The following is a 10,280-nucleotide window of genomic DNA, read 5'->3' on the forward strand; positions in this document are numbered from 1 at the left end:
CCAATGGTTTTTTCCTAGTAGTCACATATCAGCAGAGACTGAAGAGCCACCCATATCTACTTACGTTCGGGGTTATGAGAATCTGCTTGGTCATCATTCCAATAACAGGGGTGCATTGGATTTTTTAGTCCCTCATACCTGTTAAAATATACTTGAAGCTGATCACACTGATCTTTCAAGTATTTTCATGCATATCACTACTCTTCTTTTGAGATGTATATATGTTTGAAAGCAAACCAATCCATTTTTCATAACCTTTGGAATGAAACCTTGTGTAACTTCTCAATAAGTTTATGATTGTAATTCAACGGGAAACCACATCAACACTTCAGGGTCTACATTTGTACTAAAAACATATTCCCACATAAATATATTTGATTATTTCTTTTCTTCGACACATATCTATATTTTCACTAAAAACCCTCGATATTTCAAGTAATTACCAACTTCAAATTTAGGTTTTTGTTGGGTCAAAAATATGGTTTATACTTTGCTTTTCTAGACAACTGTATTTTTCTGTAATGTTGTATGTGTGTACGGTTGGCGTGTACGGTTTGTGTGTACGGCCATACACGGGTGTACGGCCGTACACTCATATAAATAGGGTGAGGGGTGCATGAGAGTGTACGGCCAAGGAGCTTAAGTGTGTGTATTCTAAGGTGTTCTAGAGAGAGAAACTAAAGAGAAGAATAGTGTGTGTGAATCTATTGTAAGGATCTTCATTCATATTCATTCAATACATCATAGATTCAAGTTATTCTTCTTCTCCTTCTCTTCTATTTTGATATGGCATCATCCGTTTGATTGAGATTTTGCACCATCAAACGGATCTGATTGATACACAAGTAGATTGGGGACTTACTGTTGGTATCAGAGCTTGGATTGTATCAATCAATTTTTCCAGATCTGGAGCGTATATTTTTGAAGGATTTTTTTTGTTTTTAGATATATCTTGGCAAAATAAGGGGGGTTTGTTCTTCGTGTTTTTGATAAAAACGAGTTTTGGATCGAGTTTTGGAGCAAAAAGTGGCAAAAATCATTGTTTTTATTCGTATCTAAAGCTGGTGTACGGCCAGTTGAAGGAGTACGGCCGTAATCGCGTGTACGGCCCGAAGTTCACAGCCCACAGGCATGTATGGCCAAGAGTTTGTGGCCCAGCAGGTTCACGGCACAGCAGTGTGTTCGGCCTATACTTAAAAAAAGAAAGGGGTTTTTGGGGTTGCCTGGATTTGAACCCGGGTCCCCTGATTCTTTAAAATCAGCGCCTTTTCTGTTGAAGGTGTGCGGCCAGTTGAAGGTGTACGACCAGTTTAAGATGTGCGGTCCTCGGTGTACCGTCCTCCGTGTGCAGCCTCCGTGTACGGCTCGGTGTGCGGCCAGCACGTGTTCGGTCAGCAGCCTCGGTCCTCGCTTCGCTTCGTTTTCGTTCTCGCATCACAACATCCTTGCAGCGTGTTTCCATTAAAAAAGAAGCGATTTTGGAGTTGCCAAGAATCGAACCCGGATCAGCTGCCTCCTTTCCCCTCCGCCTTACCAGTTGAACCAACCTGTCACACGTTACAAACCTTCGCGATTTTATTCAAAAAGTCTCTTTTCTCGGTTCCAAGTTTCGCATTTTTGACACTTTTCACCCCAAAATCAATTTCCTTTTATTTTTAAATTCCATTTTCAACCCAAAAATTTTATTCTTTTAATTTTGACTTTTTACTTAAAAGTTTGACTTTGACTTCAAGTTTGACCTTTGACTTTAAACTTTGACTTGTTCGTTTAACTTTTAAATTTTCAAATTTAGCTTTTCGGTTTGACTTTTAAGTTTGACTTTTTAAATTTGACTTTTAAGGTTGACTTTTGAGTTTTTAGTCAAAGGGCATATTTAAAAAAAAAATGAGTTCCTCAAACATTCCGGTCAATGAAGTTTCTTGTTCTCAATCTTGCATTAAAACTGTCAAATTTTTACGTGACCAAATCGAGTTGATTAAGAGAGAAAATGAGGACCTAAAATACGAAGGATATCAACTCAGAAAATGACAAAAACCATTAAAAGAAAAATAAGAAGCAAAACAAATGATTTTAGGAAACTGCAAGAAGATTACAGCAACAAGTGTGAGAATTATGATCACATCAAAAATAAACTTGCTGTTGTAACTGAAAAACTTGACGCTTTGAAATTAAGTGTGGAAAAACAAATGTTAGTTTCAAAAATTATACTGTGTCAAGTAAGACAGTCAAGTCCTTAGTTGAAAAACAATTGAGTTTTAAAGATAATCAAACCAAGGGTATAGGATATGAGAGTATCCCTCCTCCATTTAATCATTCGTATTATGTTAACCTTTGACTCAGGAAGAGATTAACCGAGAACCATTTATGGTATACGGCAAACCAGCTATTGAACAGGCAACTGAGGGTGTTGAGATGAAAGATGCTAATGATTCTACTTCCTGTGCAGGTAAAGCAGTAGAGGATGAGAACAAGGAGAAAACTACTGAACAAACAAACGACCCCTTGAACTCTAAATCTATTGCTTCTAACTCAGTTACTTTTAACAAACCTGCGGTTGAGAAATACAGGCCACCAATTCCAGTGAAACAGAGTGCCTGTTGCAAGTGTGCATGTGGAAACAACCAGCGACAAGGCAAAGACACGCCACCAGGGGCCAGAAGAAACAATTTCCCAGTGAAGAAAAAGACTTGTTTTCACTGTGGAACACCTGGACACATTGCCCGAAACTGTCCAAATCGCGCATATGTTCCCTACTATGCACAAGGGTGGGAGAACGCACCAAGAGGGAGTTTTTCCAAAAGAAACCCCTCAAGGTCACAATCAGACATTGGCGACTGGAATGCCAAGAAGGCTAATAATCCAACTCCCAAGGTCAAGAGGGGTACGCCGGCCAAGAAGTCCAATCCAAGAGATGCTCCAGCGAAATCAAGATCAGTCAGATCAAAGTCATCTCAACGATCGGTTTCCAGTTCAAAATCAAGTACCAAGGCACCCATCGGAGCGAAAAAGAAATGGGTTAAACCCAACTACAGATGGGTACCAAAGGTTAAATCTCCCAAATCACCCAATGACTCTAATATTTCTTCATCTTCTGTTTGTGATAAACATGATATGTCATGGGAGAGGGTACCTTGCACAGATGACAAAGGTCAACCCAGTTTCAGAATAGACTGGGTTCCAAAGATCAACTAATCCCGCTCTGTGTAGGAGCAGCTATGGAGGCATATCATCAGACTTCGATTTGTTGGTAGTGGCTGCTCCTAGCACATGATAGGAGGCATCTCTCAACTATACAACATTCAGACCTTTGTTTGAGAGTATGTGTCCTTTGCGGGAAAGGAAGAAAGGAAGGGACCACAAGGGGTTTTGTGCTTAACGATGTGAAGAATTTTCGGATCTGTTCTGAGATTATGCGTGTTGTTCTCATACCTTCTGGATGCAAATTCAATCGATGACTTACGGTCTGATTTTTTCTTCTCGATACTCCTGAGTTTATCTTACACTGTTTCTCTTTGAAGACAATTATTTTCTTTCTTATAGTTTTTCTTTAGTAGGTATTGTTTGGGAAGTGATATGAAGTATAGTGCTAAAGGGAAATTTAGGATGCGTGTAATGCACTAAAGCCGAATTGTCTAGACTCTGTATTCAATATGCTGGTAGACACAAAGGATTCAAAAGGACTAAAATCAGTTTGAAAATTGAAAGGACTTGACTAATATGAACTTAGATAGTTTCATTTGGACTGACCATACGACACTCGGGTAGATTGAGCAGTGAGATAAACATGGGAACCTGCGAGATACACTAAAAGTTATTTATCTAGAACTGTGGCTGAACATTTCCTTGATGTATGGATTCATGTCCTTAATTCCGGTATTGATAGGGCAACTGGGGGTTTTGACAAAGTAGGTCTGTAGGAAATTATTTTCTTGCTTTCTATCTGTCAGTCATATGTTGCTTCCTTTGCGTGATTGGAACATATCCGACCTCGAATGCAACATATGGAACTCTATCTCTATGCATTTTTGTATCTGCGAAATTCTTTCTATCTGTTAGCAATATGTTGTTCCCTCTGCGTGATCGGAAGATCCGACCTGGGACACAACATATACACTCTACTATCTCTCTAAACCCCTATCTATGTTAGTCATATGTTGTTCCTTCTGTATGATTGGAAGACATCCGACCTGGGATACAACATATGCACTTCTATATCTGACTTCTTTCTTAATGATTGAATACTCACCTAAAGTAAGGAGTTCTTTGGAAGTTCTGGATTACCGGGGTATATCGGCAAGTGGGAAATATGTTCTAGTACATCTAAAATTGAACAATTTAATAGGTTGTCTGTAGATCTTGCTACTTAATTTAAGTGGACAACAATATCCTTGGTCGTCGTCAGCTAAATGTCCATTTAGGAATATATATCACAATGACTTGTCACTTATAATCTGTCCAAATTGTCAACATCCTTTGTGTTTAAGTGGACCACAATACCGGTGATTGACTAGATCTAGACATGCAGGCGTGTGCTGATAAACGATATTGGATTGCTTGACAACTTTGATCCCAAATATTTTTGTTTTTGTTAAATTTGTTCATAGTTTTCCTCTATGCTCAAATTTAGGGGGAGAATTAAAAAAAATCAAAAATCAAACAAAAATCAGAAAATTAAAAATCTAAAAATAGTGTTATTTATGTTTTATTTCTTGTTCAAGAAAATCAAAAATCCAAAAAAAATATTTTTTTTTGTTTTATTTCTTTCAGAAAATTATAAAAAATCCAAAAATATTGTGTGTTAAGTTTTCTTTTAGTTTTATTTTGTCTTAAAAGTGAATTCAGATGTAGATGCAACTCATGGAGTATGTGTCGAATATTTCTGAGCCAAGGCTTCGTCCGTGATCATCGAAGAATTTTCATTCGAAGGAGCAAACGTTCCTCCTTCCGGTCATTCTTTGCAGAAGCTTCCTCTTGAGCTTTCTTGATACTCTCCACAATTGTCGAGACAACTTTTATTCTCAACGCTCTTGGCCTTTTTCTCTCAAGATTGACTTTCCGACTGAGAGCATGAACGACAACATTTGGTTTATCGGCGTGGTAAAGTGTCTCGTAGTCGTAGTCCTTAAGTAATTCTAGCCAGCGTCGCTGCCTCATATTCAATTCTTTCTGAATAAAGAGATATTGGAGACTCTTATGATCAGTGAAAAGTTTGCACTTCGTGCCATAGAGGTAATGCCTCCATATTTTTAGAGCGAAAACTACCGCTGGCAACTCCAAATCATGAGTGGGGTAGTTCTTTTCATGCTCTTTCAGCTGTCGAGACGCATATGCTATCACCTTTTCTCTTTGGGTCAAAACACAACCCAACCCAACCCCCAGACGCGTCGCTATAGACAGCGAAGTCTTCAACTCCATCAGGTAAAGAAAGAATCGGTGCCTCACATAACTTCTTCTTTAGCAACTCGAATGCTTCTTTGTGCTTATCACTCCAAGCATAAGTAGCTCCTTTGTGAGTCAAAGCTATTAGTGGAGTAGCGATCGAAGAAAAGCCTTGGATAAACCTTCGGTAATATCCAGCTAATCCCAAAAAGCTTCGGATCTCCGTGGGACTTTTCGGTTGTTCCCACTTCATCACAGCTATAATCTTTGCTGGATCAACCATTATCCCTTCTTGGTTGACCACGTGACCCAAGAATTGGACTTCTCGAATCCAAAAATCACACTTGGAGAACTTAGCATACATGTTCTCCTTCTTCAAGACTTCCAACACTTCTCGCAAGTGTCTGCCATGCTCCTCGTGGCTCTTCGAGTAAATCAGAATGTCATCTATGAACACTATCACAGATTTATCAAGGAACGGATTACAAACCCTGTTCATTAAATCCATGAATGATGCGGGAGCATTGGTCAGTCCAAACGACATAACCAAGAACTCGTAGTGTCCATATCGTGTTCTGAATACAGTCTTCTCGATATCTTGCTCTCTCACCTTCAGTTGATGATATCCTGACCTTAGGTCGATCTTTGAAAAATAACTTGAGCCTTGCAGCTGATCGAACAGGTCATCAATCCTCGGCAATGGATATCTATTCTTTATCGTTGCCTTATTCAACTCTCTGTAATCAATGCACATTCTCATACTCCCGTCCTTCTTCTTTACAAATAAAACCGGAGCTCCCCAGGGTGATGAACTAGGTCTAACGAAACCTTTTGTCCAATAACTCCTAAAGTTGCATCATAAGTTCCTTCATCTCCGTTGGTGCTAGTCTGTAAGGTGCTTTTGCTATTGGCGTGGTTCCTGGAAACAAGTCGATATGGAATTCTACTTGTCGATCAGGCAGTAATCCAAGAAGATCTTCGGGAAATACTTCCAGATAATCACACACCACAGGAATGCTTTGCATCTCCTTTTTCTCCTTCTTTGCATCAATCACGAATGCCAAATATGATGTACATCCTTTGGCCAAACACCTTCTGGCTTTCATTAGAGAAATGATAACAGAATTTACTCTGCGTTTGTCCCCATACACCATAAATGACTCTTTCCCTGGCGGGTTTACTTTTACAATCTTCTTCTTGCATAGTATTTCGGCATCATTGGCGCTAAGCCAATCCATTCCCAGCACGATGTCGAAACCATTTAAGTCAATAGGAAATAATTACTCGTGGAACTTATTCCCATTCAAATCAATTAAGACGTTTTTCATACAATGGCTAACAGGTATAAACTTGCCACTAGAAACTTCGACTAATAAAGCATTATCTAGTCTATCAACAGGCAAAGCTAGTTTTCTACCAAATTCATGCGAAATAAAGGAGTAGTTGGCTCCAGAATCAAATAAAATTTGGGCAGGCAATTCGTTTACGAGAAAGGTACCTGAAGCGACATCAACTTCTTCTTTAGCAGCTTCCAGTGTCATCTGAAAGGCTCTCGCATTCGGCTTTGGGGGAATGTTGGGTTTTGCTGCCTCCTTCTTTTTCGGACAATCCCTCTAGATGTGCCCCTCCTCACCACACCCGTAGCAGACTTTCTTGGTAAGGGTGCATTCGTTGGCATAGTGCCCTGGCTTTCCACATTTGAAGCATGTGGCTTCCCCGCCACATTTCCCATGATGCTTCTTCTTGCATTTATCGCATCATTTCGCCTTGCCTCCTCCACCTCCTCTCGAACTAGACTTCGAGAATTTACCCTTTTTGCTGGACCCCAAGGGTTCATCAAACTTCCTCTTCTCAACAACCTCTGACCTCTCCAGACCCTTCTCCTTGATCTGAGTCTCAACATTCTTAGCATCCCAGATGGTGGCTTTCAAAGTTGTGGCTTGTTTAACCATTGGACCAAAGTCCGCTGGTAAACCACGGGCAAACTTGTTGACCTTTGAGAGTTCTGTTGGAACTAGATATGGGATAAGATTCATCTTCTCCATGAAACTTACAGCGTATTCAGCAACGCTCATCTTTCCCTTTTTCAAATTCTGAAACTCGTTATTGATTTCCAGAAGGTCCTGCTCTGAGCAGTATTGTAGTTTCAGTTGTTCCACAAAGTCTTCCCAAGACATCTTGCTCGCTTCTCCCTTGGGCATCGAGTCAGCTAACATCTTCCACCAACTCAACACGCCATATTTTAACACAGGGATCGCAAGAGCGGTCTTCTGCCTTTTGCTGCATTCGCAACTTTCAAACATTGTCTCCATTTCGAAGATCCAATCCATAACTTGCACCGGTGTCGGGCTTCCAGATAGACATGGTGGCTTGGATGCCATAAAATCCTTGTACTTGCACCCTCGTCCATCATTTCCATCATCCTGGTTGACTTGCCTAACAATCGGTGGGTTGGCTTGACCAATCACCCCACTAAAGTTTCCTCCATCCGACGGCCCTCCATTCACTTCGGGCTCTTCAACTTGTATTGAAAGTTCTTCACGATTTTGTTGAAGCAGACGTCTAGTTTCTTCCATCCGACGATCCAACATCGTCTGAATCATCAATTGTACACAAGCCATTGTCATTGGCTCGGGTGCTGCTGCTACAATAGGTATTTGCTCGATTACAGGTGGTTGATTCCTGTTTTTGTTCACGTTTCCAACTCCGCTTCTTGTTCTTGCCATTGTTGATCTATACACCGAATAAGGTCAATTTAGATCCTTATTCACGATAGATAATTAAATTATCCATATCATTCCGAAACGTTTACATGCTAGTTCTAATTCCGTAGTCGCACGCTTAGAATACTAAACACATAAGGTCTCCAGATCCGGTTGGCAACAAACCGTAGATCCGAACAAATAATATCATATATGGCAAACATATAACATTTAGCACATAAAAGTATTTCAGGCAACTTTCCTAAAATAAACTAGTGCTCGTGTCTTAAATATAACAGACACTCATCTCTCAATATTCACTTAGCATTCTGAGTTTAAGTATAGAAATCCTACAAATTCCTAGTTCGCTTAAACTAATGCTCTGATACCAACTGTGACATCCCCAAAATCATGACCAGAAAAGACCGGTTTCATTTATGCTTTTAAATAAAATCAGAGTAATCATTTGATTAAAAGAGTTGCGGAATTTGTTCCCAAAACAACATATGATAAAACAAAATTTATCAAAGCATTTCTTAAAGAAATTTATTTTCATTATATAATCAAAACTCGGGATGTCATGTTCCGATAAAGACACAAAAGCATAAACAACACATTATAAGCCTTACAACAGTTATATACAACTACAGGCCTATAAACAAAATAACTTGATGATTCATCCATCTTATGCTATCGCGCCACTACCTGTAATACAAATAAAACTGAGCGGATCAGGCTTGGGAGCCTGGTGAGCATATAGGGTTTTCAACCCACAAAAAATAATTATATTTAATTTCACCAACCAACAATAACCCAATTACCCATTCTCGTTATCCTCACTTTACGTCCCTAAAACAACATCTATCACAAGGGACCTAATCTAGGATTTTTCATCGGGATGGACATTACTGCAAAAGGGGTTTCCTTGACAATAGATGTCCTAAAGGCAACCATGAGGGGGATAGAGTACTCCGGTGAACACATCGTTCACAACACCTACAGGTTATGAGCCTGCTAGCATTCCACTGGACTGTCTAGAAAGAGTCTGTGGTCGTCATCCATACTCCGCTAGATGACTAGATCAACAACAACATCGATGCCTCTCATTAATTTATTTTATCACACACCGACTGTCTACCCATGTTCTACCCAACATATTAGTAGATAAAATATATATACATTTATATACAGCTTAAAACCTGTACAAAACATCCATTCAACAACTAGTTCAAATAAACAAATAATATATAAACACATAGCACATATTTTATAAAGAATACTTCATATCTATGTGTTAGAAGAAAACGAATATACACTCACTTGTTCAGAAGATGATCGGACAGCACTACGGCTCTAAAAGTAGTATTCTTCGGTGAAACCAGGAGATCTTCACACACCGGGCTTCTCGCGGGCAGAGCTTCGGCTCGGAAATTCTTTTCTTCTCGGGATCTTCGGAGCTTCGGGACTCGCTTCGGGTCTCGGGATGATACCAGGGCTTCGGGGGTACTTCAAGACGGCTAGAGAGAGTATCGGGAGTGAGAGAGTGAGAAAGGAACAACCAAACCCAGTTGCCCCTTGAACTTCGATTTATAGGGCCATTTTTCAGATCTCATGTCGTGAGTTATAAGTTCTCACGTCGTGAGTTTTAAGTTCTCACGTTGTGAGCTTAGTCGTCACTGCGTTCATCATCGCAAGTTGCGTGTGCATGCTTCTGAAGGGTTAAATCTACCTGCTCACGTCGTGAACACAGTGCTCACGTCGTGAGTTCTGACACAGTGTCGGGATTCGCGCCCCGAACTTCAGAAATTCATATCTTTCGCATACGAGCTCCGTTTTCGATGTTCTTTATATGCACGCGTAGGTGAGACTATGATCTATAACTTTCGTTTAGACTCTGTCGGCTAGATTTTAATTTATTTTTATTATATTATTTTTAGTAGGCCGGGACAGGAAAACTCCGTTAGAAATTCATAACTTCTTTATCTGACGTCCGTTTTCGTCTGTCTTTTTACTGTTGGACTACTATCGACAAGATCTTCAATTCTCGTTTAGATTGTTTCGGCTAGAAATCACTCGATCTCATATTCGAACTTCGGGCTGCATACTGCTAAGCTGAAAATTAGAAAAATCATAACTTCTTCATACGAAGTCAGATTTAGACGTTCTTTTTATGCACGCTCTCGGTTTAACGTATTCTAT

Source organism: Lactuca virosa, chromosome 4 (genome assembly GCF_052849685.1).
Source record: "Lactuca virosa cultivar CGN04683 chromosome 4, Lactuca_virosa_CGN04683_v6, whole genome shotgun sequence".
Taxonomy (NCBI): Eukaryota; Viridiplantae; Streptophyta; class Magnoliopsida; order Asterales; family Asteraceae; genus Lactuca; species Lactuca virosa.